The sequence below is a fragment of the Vanellus vanellus genome (assembly GCF_965231255.1).
Source record: "Vanellus vanellus genome assembly, chromosome: 6".
NCBI classification, from domain to species: domain Eukaryota; kingdom Metazoa; phylum Chordata; class Aves; order Charadriiformes; family Charadriidae; genus Vanellus; species Vanellus vanellus.
In genome coordinates, this window is record NC_138911.1 from 25,317,540 (window position 1) to 25,330,890 (window position 13,351).

The window sequence follows — 13,351 nt, forward strand, 5'->3', positions numbered from 1 at the left end:
TGTGACCAGGAAAAAAGAAAGCAGAAAAATTTTTAGAACATTTTCAACACTCATATCAGGATGGAGTCCTTGCTGAGATTGAGTTGTAAATGAAAGTTTAAGATAGTTCAGCTTTGAGCATTAGCAAGCTGGAAAAGAAAGTTCAGGTTGATGCAGGAATTCGTAGGAGTCTTATTTCAAAGGTTCAAGGGAGGCATCTCATTATGCCCAAATCAGTGTATTTCCAGATGAGATCTCTGAAGTAAAACATTCAAAGCACCTAAGGACTTTCTGAAAAATGTACCTCTTGTGACCTCAATTTCCAGTTCCCTCTAAATACAGGGCTATAATCTAGGAAATGCTTAAATTCAGGAGCAAAGTTAATTATCTGCCATTTTCTATCCTATTATTTACTACTATGTACATGAAATGGGCTGAAAACGTTTTTTCAGCAAAAAAGAGTTTCACTAAATAAAGCCCCACACAGAGGTCATCCTCCCAACATGGAAACCATTTCAGTGCCAGCTTTGCAAAACCCAGAAATTGGTAGTGTCTTCATTCTGACCAGTCAATCAAGACTCAGAGGAATTTGTTTTGCTGAAGTTGTTCAATAATGGAACACCCATCGGCAGAGATAGGGCTGCTCAAATGACTCACATCTGAGGTGAATGTCCTGACCACCCATGCCATACCCTTGACTCAGTGTCTAGTCAAATCTTTTCTAGAGTGTGGAATGCCTCCAAAAGAAGGAATTATTTTTTTTTTACCTTATTTGAGGACAGTCACCTAAGAAATTATATTCCCCTGTTCCCTTACTCTGCGTTGATCCAATTTGATCAACAAGCAAGTGAATTGGTTTTCTTTTCTCTCTGCTGCTAACTTGTCTGTTTTTTTCCCCCGGTTCAGCAAACAAACGAAGAAGTCAATTATTTGCACAGCCCCATGTGAAGTTTTTCACACCAGGAATAGTGCTCCCATTTCACTGTCTTACTTGTCCTCACAGTTCTTCCTTTTGGGAACAAGATTATGGCTTCATAAAACTGTAGGATGCTACTGAAATGGCTTAAATACAGTAACTATTAAAACAAGTTGGAACACTAATTGAATTGCCTCTTCTAAGGGATTTTTCCATTAAGAAAGGTAAAAGGTACAGTCTCCTTCTTATAGCTGTGGCTGTCAATGTATACACAACGTGCTTTTAGCCAAATTCAGTAGTACCTCTTTCTGTACATGTAATTGTTTGTCTTGTAATTCATGTTTCTGGGCATGCATAATGGGTTTTTATGAAGTCCTGAACAGTTTCAGTATCTGTACTTCTCACTCTCCAAAACTAGGAGTGAACAATAGGTCTCTATTTGCCAAATATTATTCACCTTACTGCAATGGGCAGCCACCAGCTGGAGCAATCCCTGTCAGACCAAACATTGTCACTCTAGCTTTTCCCAGAGATGGTTCACATGAGCCCTCAAGGACAATAGAATCAACTGACCTGTGAGGACACCTGATGCGTCCAGCCTTGGTCACCTCCTCCCAGACCACCACTGAGTGCTCTCAGCCCAATGCTATGCGGTGCCCACAAACCTGAACCAATTTGTGGCTCTTCTGGGTGGTTCTGAGTACATCTGTCTCCTCTCCACTGCTCTTGAGAGCCCTCTCTGCAGGAGCAGAAGCACGTGGAGGGCCCCAGAAGCCATTAATCCTTGCCATTTAGGGGCAGAGGAGGTGGATTGCCAGGGTTATGTTCTGCCCTTTCTGCATATGTTAATCAAGCTCTGAGCAAGTACAGATAGTAACTGCATTAAACCACTGAGAACAATAATGAATTCCTAACAATAACATTTCTAAACAGAAACTGGGGGAAGAGACCTGCAAAAAGGTAAAAACTGAAGTTAACCGGCAGAATCCAGCAGTCTTGCCAAAAGCTAAGTAAAATGCAGATTTCTGCAATACAGGAAGGGAAAAGTTAAATGTCTGTACCACCTTGACTCAACCGTCTTCTTCCCGTTCAGCAATTCATGCATACTGTGCAGGCTTGCACTTGGGTCTTGAACTTTAGCAATTAGCTCCACCAGCCCTACAGTAAAAAACAGGAAAGAAATCAGACCTGACAAATGCTAGAGCCATTTCACCTCTTTTCACAACCTTTCACATATATGTATATGATGCCAGCTACCGTGAACCTTTCTCTTGCTCATCAGGAAAAGCCAGGGTAGCTGCAGCTGTAGTCCTTGCAGCACGGACATCTCCATGTCCAAGTATTCATATGGAACTGAAATCAAAGTACATGCTTTTTTTTTTCCTTTGATCACAGAAATGGCTATCAGCAGGAGCTCACGCCCCCTCCTAGTAGAGGTCCAGAATTCCCCATAATAAAGCACAGCCTGCCCAGGAGGCTCCAGCTGCGGCAAGGAGAATGTCTACACCTGATACGATGAACAGAGATAATTCCTGTTGGCTGTTACTCCCTGCTCCAAGGAAGCAAGTTAAAGCTGCCTGGACACATACATTACAGCTGTATTTCTGATATTCAAGGGATTGAGATAAAACACTGAACTCTCTGTTTCCCGATTTTCAGAAGTTTTACCAAATTCACTGTCCTAGATGGTCTCAGGATGGCACTGGGTCACCTTAGCACAGTGTAAACACGCAGTTTTGTCACCGAGGCCCTCAGCAAGAGAACTCTCCTGCTGCTCTGAGCCCATAAAGCTTCCTTATTCGCCTCATGGATGTTAGAAAAAGGAATCCCTTTTCCTTCTGCATGTCTCAGGTACAGATGCAGCCAAGCGGCTGTGACTACAACTCGCTGTATGGGATTGTTTACCACATCAGTGGATGCTAATATGCAGATGGGAATTACAGCCCTCATAACCTCACTACTCATTCCCCATTAATCTGTGCTGGTATTTGAGTTCATGTCTTCATCATTAGGGGTGATTTATGCAACTTTTTTTAATTTGAAGGCTTATCATAGAAAGACTGACCAAACTAAATGCACATTTCTGAGCTTTCTCTAAATGCACGTTTTGCAAATATTGACTTTAATTTATAGCAGAATTCTCTTCACTCTTGCTCAAAAACATTTAAATTGTGCACATCATGGGCCTCTAACTGTCTCATCTTATTACTGCCTTTGTTGTCCTTCATTCTTCTACCATTTGTTATTTGTTTATTGCATCTTACCAGGTGCTAACAGGCAAACTTTTCAGAACAAAGGCTGTGTCTTCTTGGGTGCCCCTACGTAGCCTACTGCAATCAGAGCCTTCAGGTACTGCTACAGTGTGGCCAGTAGTCCAGAGTGTTTTCAGCACGGGAGATCAAGCGCCCGACATTCCTGGCTCCCGCTTGTGCATCCTGGGGAGTGCAGCACACAGGTTTCCAGTTCAGTTCTGCGTTCAGTTGCAACCGAAGCGGGTTTGGTCCACACCCAGAATGGTTCAAAACTTAGTTCCATAACCATAAAACAGTCAAGCAGTGTTAACAAGAAAATAATATTTTAAAAAGGAAAAGCTCATGTGACAAATTTCTATGAGGCAAGTCCCTGGTAAGGGATGCCTGTCTTTAGTCACACTGCTATTCTTAACCAATAATCAGAGATGTCTGATTTTCTTTCGTCCTGTGTGCGTTCAGCAAAGGCTGCAGGCTAACAGTTCAAGTTTATTCCATTTTCAGAAAAAATAACAGTATCAACCATCTCAATCTTGGATTCAATGGGACTGATTTTGGTGCTCTATCCACTGCACTACAGAGTCACAAAACCTGTTTTGGAGAATACAGAAGAGTAGAACAAATGTAAGAGAAAGATTTTGTGTGAAACTGTTTCTATTCCACAAAACTTTGTTTTGGTTTGGTTTCAGTCTCAAAAGCTAAGTCATGTAGAGATGGCAATGACTATTCTGACCAGTCAACTCACGCAGTCTGCCACTGCGAGCACTTACAACTCCGCACCATGGAGGTTGCCTCTTTCCCTTAGGGAACTGGGAACACACATTGTTTAGAAAGCAATAGAGGGGAAGCTCCTACCCGCAGTGCACTGAAGCATAACGAACGAAATCTCATTAGCCACATCTGTCTTCAGGACAGCTCCAACAGTAGGAGGAGGTTTCACACAGTATCATCCTTCTTCATCTGGGTATTGGAGTAAAATCAGCAGGGCCATCTCTCCCCTCAGCAAATTCAGATGTCTTAGACAAAACAATTTCTTGTATTTGTCCCCCTCTATCCCTGCCTGGCACCCCTACCCTGCAGACAAGGACAGAATTAATTTTCCATTCCCCATTCACAGCAAATAAAGAATACAATGTTCGCTCTGCATCATTTTCATCTTTCATCTTAATTATCACTGCGAAGACTACAGAAATCATTATCTTTATGATGATGAACGTCCAATTAGCATTTCCCATATAAATTTCAGATCATGAAGGAAGCTGTAATGGATAATGCAAATTCCTAATGGTCTTTTTTTTTTTTTTCTAGCTGAAAAATTGAGGTGCTTAACAAAATGAAATTTAATCTGAGCCATTTTGAAACAAGTCAAGAACTTTAATTACTTGACAGGGAGAGAGGGAAAGAAGAGACTGAAACTAAATCTTAAAAACAGGCATGTTTTAAAAGACCTTGCTTTTCCAGCTCATTGCTCAAACTTTCTCCTCCGGATAGCTAAACACTTGTCTGGTTGTGCTCAATAAGTTTTAAACTATTGTGAAAGCTGGTAGAAGCAATTTCTTTCATTAGTTATACTATTTCATAAATCAAAAATTTAATCCAAGTAAACATTCTGTTGTCTCTAATATAGCATTTTAATTGATTCCCATCCACAGTACTCATATGTAGAGTGAAAGTGCCAATAATTACTTTATTGCCATTGCAAGGCAGTAATAGACACAACGCATCCCTGGTGCCAGTCAAGGTTTAGAGGTGTGTGTAGAGATATGCCTTTTGGATTCATTCCCCCCGGTTAGTTTTGATTTTGGGGAAAATTAATTCAGCTGGAAATTTTAGAAGCATCTCAAGTATTATTTGCACATTGGAGTTGCAATTACAAATGAGTCATGGGGTCCTTATAGTCTATTTCATCATCTCTGATTATAAATGGTAACTGTTTCCTCAAGCCAGGAAAAAAAACAGACCTTTGCCCATGTCTTTCTGTCTAAGTCTGTAGATAATTGTAGTAGTACGAAGCAAAACTACACCTGACCCAAAAAAGAAGTAGGAAACAGCTGTCTAGGCCTTTTTGCCTTTTTTCTCCCCTCTTTCCCTCTTTTTTTTTTTTTCAGAAAAATTTTACTCCTTCTTCTAGCCCCTGTGACCTGCAAGTAGCTCTTCACACTTTCCAGGAGGTTACCCTATGGCACGAATGGACACACACACACAAACACACATACTCTCGCTCTCCCCCCTTTTCTTCCTCCACTTTCCTATCCCTCACAAATAGGTTCCAGGATACGTTTTTCAGGTTCAATATCTTGTTGACGAGATATGCAAGCAAAAGTGCTGCATTGGATCCGAGAATTGCAGGGAAAAGAATTTGGCAGCCTCGGCATGATCTCCTTCAGAAAATGACACCATTTCAGTGAGGAGCCAGAGAAAAATGCACCCCTTGGAGGTACTGCCTTACAGCATAAACTTTCCATTTGGTAGCAAAATGCTCTGTTAATTACCAAGCAAATTGTTTCTCTAGGAAGGTATTCTCTCCTGAGAAGAAGCTGTGTGGTTGTATGTAATGTGACTTTCTTTAGTCTCTTCAACCTTTAATCTACTCAGCACATGAAACAGACCTCTAACTTTGACACTGACTTGAAGCAATTGCAGAAATTTTTACTTGGCTTTGATACTGGTACAGGCTGGTTTTTCCAAATCTTCTTGTTGCCTGTAACAATTTTTTTCTGTAGATTAATCATTTATAATTCTTTTTAGGCCTTTTAATTGCATTAAGTGAATAATTCTGAGTGGCATTTGAGTGTTGTTTTGTTACTGTATATGGTATGATATAGATCTAAGCCTAATTTTAGCATATGCGATAGACGCGTGACATTGAATTGCAAGAACCTAATAAGCTCTGGCTACTGTAACTTCAGACTGTGGTTTTATTATTCGTATAAATATCTAATCCATTTCTGAATCCTCCTTTAAGCTTCATCTCAATCATGTCTAATGGTACCAACAGTTATTCATCTTAAAAAGCATTTCTTCTCCTCTATTTGCATAATAATTCTCACTGGTTTCCATTTGTTTTTCTTCATGAGAAAAAAGCAGGGAGGTTTATCTGACTGTCTGTCTTCTGGTTTCATTATTTTATAAAATTCTTTTCCTTTTCTTTTCTGTATGTGTTGAATAGGCCACATGTCTCCTTAGTGAGGAGATTTTTGTTTCTAATATTTTTTTTTATACCTTTTTCCCCGTGCTTTGTATATGCATTTGGATGTTGAGAAGTAGAGTCCATCTTTTAGGTGATTATGAATTACCTTCCTCTAGGGTCACATCTCCATTACACCATAATTACACAGCACAACTGCATCTTTCCTTCAGGTTATGTATTCCTCAAAGGAAGGAGATCTGTGTTTTGGATGCATAGTGACAGGTCTACAAAAACCTGAACAGCACTTAGGCCAGAATCATATGTATGATATAGTTAACTGAGATCTACAGAAACTAATTGATTGCACACCTTTAAAAATTAGCCATAGGGAATGCAAGCAAAAATAGTAAAGTTCTATATATCATTTTCATTTCCTTTTAGACTGTTTTCTAAGGACACCGTACAACTTTGCTCTACACTTTTTTGCCCACTATTCTATTTCAATAAAGTTGACAGAGAAGTAGTGTTATCAAAGTTTTAGATTTTGCTAAATTTCATGAAAATAATTAGTGAGGTAGCTTAAAGAAACCCTATATGAGTGCCATTTGAGAGGGTAAAACTGGACTCATTGAACACCAGGTAATGCACATAGAAAAGATGTTATAAATGCCTTAAACACAGGAAAAGAGCCACACAGAAGAAAAACCTTGGCTGAGTAGTGAATTCCCTGGTATTGACTTAAGAGCTCATTCCAGTTGAAACTTTCTTCACATTTTTCACATGTTTTCACGTTCATTAAATGGTCACTTCAATCCAGTGTTAAATACCGGTTATAATCATACTTCGTCTTTAGTCACTGAAATGAATTAGTTTTCTGAATAAGGCCTCTGTCTCTATGGTAAGGTTTTATTAACATAAACCCGAAAAAACATGCATAAATGGGTATAACAGAAAGGACTTATTTGAGATCTACAAACAAGAAAGAATATATAACATCAATTCAGGGTCTGCATATCAAATAATGAAGGAAGAGGGCTTTGTAGGTCTATAATTCTGAATGATGGCCTCTTAAAAGCCCATCAGAATATATGAGAAGTTGGGAGAGTTTTACTACCCTAAGAGATAAATAACCATACAAAGTTCCTGATGGAAAGTGCAGAAGAAAATTGATGGATGGGCAGCTGCAGCACAGTAGCTGATTTTTTGAGCTAAACTCATTAAGAATCTTTAATAGTGATTGGCAAGTTCTTTCAAACATAAAGGCAAATAGGTGAACAGAAGTCTGCTTAAGAAGCTGTCATGTCATTGATTAGGAGTGAAAGCCATGTCTAATATATTTTCTAGTAAATCTGCTTGTTGAGTAAACAAATTTAGCTCTTTCACACAGAAAAAATAAGCATGCTCCAATGAAGCCAGGTGTTACCTGGAACATACCACATTCTCAGCCTAAGCAGCCCTAGGCACCACCTGTGTGTAAGACAATTTTGAAGTGCTTTGAGTCCACCAAAAAAAAAAAAAAAAAACCAACTTATGGACTGCGCAGCCTAGTGCTTAGAGCTAAGAGAAGGAGCTAAGAATCCTTGGGTCCATTTACATCTCTGTCCCCACTCTTCTTGCTTGACATTGTGCTGTTCAAGCTTGTCCCACTGTGAAAAGCAGCCTTACTGATAAAGACATGCCTGTATTTTAATGGGAAGTTACAAGATTTAACCAGTCGGAGCCTATTTCTACGCAACAGCAGCTAATGGAAATTCAGTACCAACTTTAGTGGATGCGGGAACAGAACATTAAGCATTTTACAGTCCTTTCATCCAAAATTTGTAAGTATACATAAGTATAAAGCAGACCAGAGTGAAAGCTGTTTTGCCAAGCACATGGGTTCGGCATCATATTCAGCATGCAGATGCTTGAAGAAAAGTTTTCAATGGCCTTATAAGCCATTTGTTTGCATAAGCCATATTTTAATCACGGAAAGTTGTTGGCCTACTGACAAATATTTCGCCACTTTTTTTCCCGTCAGAATAATATTCTTAAAAATAACAAAATACTTTTTTTCAGTAAGACTTTGCACTTTCCCTGGGCAACTCTGTCCCATTCACTCATTCATATTTGCATAAGAAACAAAGAAAATTTTATAGTGGAGACAGGAAAGATAGTATAAACCTGGAAAATTAATGACAGGGAAAATGTAAGAAGTCTAGTTCTTAACAACTGTATGATAATTTTGAAATAAGATGGCTCTGAAGAAATTCTCTTCCTAACCCCATCAGCTAGAGGTTGACTCATGTGTGTAAGGATTGTAGATAGCTTTTAATTTTTTTATTCAATTGAATGCACCTCTGGATGTTCTCATTATCCATATTTTAATGGTGCTAAATTGTTGGCCCACTGACAAACATTTTGTTGCTTTATTCCCATCAGAATAATAGAGTCCAATGAGTTAGATTTATTTAACAGTTTTCTCTCTGATGGAATGCCAATAGAATTTACACATTTTGGAAACTGTTTTTATAGGAATGCAACACACTGACTGTTTAATAACACTTAGCAATAACCTATAACAGAAAATGGTGTCTACTCTGTCAGTGTAGGAGGGCATGCACATTAGCAGATGGTAATTAGATCATCTTCCAGTAATTTGATAATTAAGATACAGTGTGTGATGAAAGGGACTTACACTACAGTTTGGAGAAAGAATTTCTGTCCTGTGAAAAGCACCATGAACTCTGTAACGAATGCAAGCAGTCTGCTCTTTCATTTTATATTTCATCTGAAAGCTCATACCTCTCACAGACCCCTCACTCTTCGCTTCCCCACATAAATCATGTGTTTCTGAGGCACAGGATCAACCCAGTTTTCTGAAATTCTTGCCAGATGTCATTTTACTTTGTCACGCAAGAGCATAAACAATCTGGTGTAAGCCAGGCAGATTTTTTTTCTTTCTGTTCCACAAAAATCATGTATTGTAGAAATATCCCTGTTTCACAAAATTGTATCAATGAAAGCCTATTCCATTTAACATGAAAAAAATGTTCATTTTCTAAAGCAGCTTCTAATAATACTATCAATTAAAAAAAAATCTGTTGCCTGTAACTTAGCTATCATGAGGCAGGTGGTGGAATCTCGACCAAAATATTTTTGCTTCTAGGAAATCCCTTTTTCTAAACCTGCAGTTTTCTTCGAGAAATATCAGACAAATTTTCATGCATAAAATCTAAGTATAATATTTTGTGTGTGTCAGCCTGAATCTGAATATTGTATCCTCACATTCACATTGTTTAAAATTATTTGGGAAGGATTCCTTTCTAACAGTCCAGAGCTAGAAATATATACGACCACGTTTCAGGAAATGTATCAATGTTTGGAGCAGAGTTCTGTAGTTGTCTCTAGTAAACTAGAGCAGGATACTGATGAACGAATATAATGTCAGTCATATGAGAGAAGTGGAAAGGTACAGCGGCATTCTAAATTTTAGTTGCAGCTCAAGTTAACCATTCATTAATAACTGTAATTTGTTCTCACAATAACTCAATGCCCAGTTGCTACAGATTATGTGGCAACCTTGGTATTATATTCCCCTCTGAAACAGGAAGCTCAAAATGTTGGCAAAAGCAAATAGATTGTATTTCCTATCATAGCCTTTCAAATCAGTCAAGTCAAGTGGCTGGAACCTGATATTTCAATATTAAGTGAACACCAATAAGACTACAGACAAGTCATCAACAGGATTAAGAGGCTGGCAGCCTTTACTGCAGAATGAAATATCATGCTGGCAAAAAAGCAAATGATCCATTGCTTCTTGCTTTGGATTGGCAGCTTTGGTGGCTCTTTCAGTGAATCCAGGAATGAGTTTGATCCTTTCCCCATTAGCCTTTTGGCCTGTTAAACCCATCTCAGCCCATATGAAATATTTCTAATAACAGAGCTCAGCAACACTGGTAAATTGGTCAACTCTTAAGTGCTTGGTGGACTATGTTTGTTTTAAGACTTGTCCAGAGCTGTAAAATCATTTCCTAGAAAAAAATTACAATTTCAATAATAATGACAACAATAATAATATCCACTTTTATATAGTTTTAATCTGGAGAATCAGGGTGCTTTACAGCAAAAAAATAGTAGTTTGGTAGCTGTTATTTAGTGTTTTGTAACAATCATCTCAATGTACCTACTGAGACAGACTTTTTTCTTAAAGGCAACAAAACTTAATTCAAGATTCAAGTATTTTTTCCATAAATAATATACATAAATAATAACACTACTGTGGTATAGGGAGAGATCAGAAAATATGAAACGTGGAAAAGTTAAAACCCAGTCAACCAAGCAGAATTTTCACTCAGAGTATGATTGTTAAGTGAGGCTGGTTAAACATGATCTAGTTTTATTCTTTTTTTATATTCAATCTGTTTTGTTCAGTTGATTTTTTGCCAAAGAGAAGAACCAACGATGTGAAATCACATCAAGGAAGAATAGGTTTGTGGTTTTGCCAAATCCAGGAATTTCAAGATAGTTCACAAGGAAGTTTAATTTCACTACGAGGTCAAAGCAGTAAAAACTCTGGAAGACAAATTGCTCATCTTACACTTTACAGCTGTAACTGTGGGAAAGCCCTTATTTTGCTGGTCCATATCAGCTATGTTTCCTGGCTTTCAAATCCCTTCAAAAAGTGCCAAAACTCCATTGAAATTCATCTAGACTTTAGAAGTATAGCCAAATTGAATCTTCATCCTCTCTTTCTTCCATCTTCTTTTCTATCTTCACTAACCCCACGTAAAATATTCAGTTCAACAGTAATCCTAATCAATAAATAATTAATGAACTTTTAGATATGTATATGTTTCTCACAAAGCTCTGACTGTAAATGGAAACTGGAATTTCTGCCCTGGAAAACCTTATGTTACCGCTGGGTAAATAGTTATCACATGCTTTAAAATCTGCTATAGGTCACAAAGGCTTGGCCGTTCCCATTAATATGAGTACTTCCCAAGGGTTCTAAGAAAATCTTGAAAATATGCCATCCTGAACAGTATCCAGAAGGGTACAAACTTTTCAGAAAACTTATTGCAACCTGTGAAGAAAAACTTGCCCTGCATATGATCAGCACAGAGTTCTCAAAATTCTTTTCCTTAGGTGAGCAGTGAGACAGGTTTCTCTTTCTCTCATTACTGTCAGCTTCAGTGCTGATAAATCACAGACCTTCAGTATGTTACTGCCATGGAAACCTATAACTAATACTGTACAACTTATCTTTCTTAACATATTACACTGTTTGCAACATCCTTGTTGACTTCAGGAAGTTTAAGAAAAGTGACAGAAATATCTCCAGAGCAGTCCCAATATTAAATCATGTTCAGACCCACTTTTTACATAGTTCAGATTCTGGTTTTCTGGACACCCACCGAAAATGCAGTTTTTGTTTCTGAATCATATCCATTACTAGAGCTTTTATCACTGACATTTTATCTGCACATTTTTCAGGATGCTTCAAGAGGGGAATAAGTTATTGCATGTAGATTCTGTCTAATTTGTTATCATTTGGTACATCCAAATCTATTCCTGGCTTATTTGTCATCACCTTTAGTTACTGCCCATGGCCACAATGTTTTGCAGCCCTAGAGGGATCAGCTGGAATATAAATGTGGTGCTGCTACACCCTCATTTCTATTAGATAACATGTACATGATTGTTCTGTACCAATAAGCAACCTGCTGTGTCCACAAATTTGCCATGCTTCAGTCTGCTAAAACTTTATTGGGCACAGTATGGAAACTCAATTAATACTGGGAATTACATTGCCTAATGTCACCCAAGTTGCATCCAATGATTTTTTCTTAATACCTTTTTTTCAGTCCCAGGCAAACCTAAGAGAGTGGGGCCAGTGCCCTTCCCGTTCTAACAGCCCTTTGGTAGGAAGGTAGGGAGCTGCTGGAGAGTCTCAGCACGGAGGCCACTGGCATGGCCACAGCTGTAACCCTTTCACTTTTTCCCACAGCAGCTCTGTTGCTGTCATGGAAACTAATGAATATTGAAATTTGGCCATTCAATAGATTTTGCTGCATAGCGGCCCCATTCAAATTGCTCCTCTTTATGTCTCTAATTGTTTTTTATGTCGGGTTTTTTTTATTTTTCCTAGGCTCTGGGTACCTGATCTCACAAACAGAAAATGCCATTGTGCTAAAAAAAAGCACTGTAGGCAGCATCTGCCCTTCACTTTGTAACTGTGGAATACGGTGGAATAGCATACTAAAGAACACCTCAAATTCCAAACACAACCTTCCCCCAACCTTCCCCTCCTTCAGAGCTTGACTGACTAGATCATCTTAATACAATTCTATTCGGAAATCTATGCAGGTCATTAAAGAGTAAACGCAATACTGCCATCGCCTCTGACTGACGGGATGGTTTGCAGAGTAGCATTCACCACTAAGCTTTCAACAAAATATCCCAAATGGGTTCATTTCTTCTTGTCTTATACACAGAAGTTTCTGCATCCTGAGAAAAAAAATAAATAAAATGCAAGGAATGAGCAGCATTTTAGTCTCCTTAGAGTATACAACAAATTTCATCTCAGAAAATACGACTGTACTGTAGTCATAGAATCATAGAATCATAGCATGATTTAGGTTGGAAAAGACCCTTAAGATCATCCTCATATAACACATATTCCAGAAAATTACGCTGCGAACAATTAGCAGAATTTTGAATTGGCTGAAACTACCTTTTAATCATCATTGGAACATAGTGTTTGGGGTAGGTGGTTAGAGAAACTAACAATAGCTTTTTCAGACCCACTAGCAAAAATTGTGCGATTGCTGATTAAGTCATGCTGAAGACTTGGTTCCATGAAACATGCAGTGCTTCAAGGGAAGAAGAGCATTGTTTAAATACACTGTAGCTATGTTTGTCATATGTATAAGGTCTGAGCTATCTGGAACACGTAGAATTTGTCTTTGATATATATTTGTCACTGATATAAAGCTCTCCCTGATTGTTCCCCTGCCAGCCCGTTACTGGTTTAGCTTTATGCTATTCATTCCTTACCAGGAGCTTATTGATTTCAGCAGCAGCTGAAAGTGCAAG